This window comes from Typopeltis vanoorti, chromosome 23 (genome assembly GCF_054136105.1).
Source record: "Typopeltis vanoorti isolate ZY-2024b chromosome 23, IOZ_Tvanoo_1.0, whole genome shotgun sequence".
In the NCBI taxonomy this organism is placed as follows: domain Eukaryota; kingdom Metazoa; phylum Arthropoda; class Arachnida; order Uropygi; family Thelyphonidae; genus Typopeltis; species Typopeltis vanoorti.
The window spans coordinates 64,817,732-64,819,263 of NC_143571.1; positions in this window are offsets into that span (position 1 = coordinate 64,817,732).

Here is a 1,532-nt window from a genome sequence, read left to right on the forward strand (position 1 = left end):
TTCGTTAATTATATATGCCCTTAGAGAAAAAAATAATAAAAGCATGAATACATGGTTCTAGTTGCTTTAAAATATCCATTTGGTAAGAAAATAACTAACTTTCTTTGATTTCATATCAGTTGCCTTAAAAAAAATAAAATTAAAGGAGTGGGGGGGGGAAGGGAGTTGTATTGTGTTTGTAAGTTGCGTATATTCTCAGAGCTGTTTCGATCTTTATTAAGGTTTCATTAGTAGGAACCAGACCAGACAAGATGTGAAGGTTAAATCATTGCAGGTGTGATATATTTCTTCTATATTATTATTATTATTATTATTATTATTATTATTATTATTATTATTATTATTATTAGACACCTCCAGGGGAGTCCAAAGACTCATCGAGGGAGAGTGTGCCAACAGCATCGAACGATTGTCCCCTTCCAATTCTTCTATATACAATAGTATAAATTGCATATTACCATATTGTTATTGTCATATCTGATTTTATATTCTTTTAGTTGTTCCGTCTGGTCTTCATTAAGCCCAGAGATATATTGAGTTCTGCTCCACCCTCGTGGTATGTGCCGCCGAGATACTATTTTGATGGTATTCACGAACTCTTCATAGTTACTTGGATCCGCTTCAAGAGTGTTTACTGTCTGATCGAGTTTCTTCGCAAATCCGTCCCATCTTGCTTTTTTAAAATTAAACCGTCGCTTAAAAGGTACACTCTCTGGATTGATAACGGCTCTGACTTCACAAGTAACAGGTCTGTGCTGAGTTCTTGGTATCAGCTCTTCTACTATCTTCGTCGCTTGCACGGCTACTTGTTCACTGATAAAGATGTTATCTGGTTTATAGCTTCTTCTCCACCTTCCACTATTGAATGATGGTCTTAACTTGGGATCGTGGATCAGCTTCAGTCCTTCTTTCTCAGCCCAATTTTCCAGCTCAGCACCATTCCTGTCAGCCATTTTGTAGCCCCATGTTAAACTCTGACAATTAAAGTCTCCGAGTATTATTTTAACCTTCTGGGCGTCAAAGTTGGCAGGTTCTTTGATGACGATATACCGATGTGATTGTGCAGGCCTTGATCTCGATGGTTAATATCTCTATATTATTATGGGATGTCATATGTAAAGATTTGATATCCAAGTCTGGTTTAGCAAATATAACACTACCGTATTGCTCGTGTGGTCTCTCAGCTACTAATTTCATGCCATGAATTTTTGGTCTACTGCTGTTTACCCCTCGATATGTCTCCTGGATAACTAAAACATCACATTTGTGAGTATCACACATGTCTGCTAATAAAACTTCCTTTTCGGATGACAATCCTTCAATATTTATTGAAGTCATCTTAAAAGCTAGCCTTGACGAAGGCTGATTTATAGTTCTCGTGATTGTTCCGGTAGCTGAAGGATTAGCCAACGTTGAGTTTCAACCTTGCCCAGGGTACTGGATGGTATAACATATACTTAATCACCTTGCTTTTCACAATAACAAAATTTTCATAGTCAGTTTCTTTCTCAGGTCCTTTTCCGAAAATATTA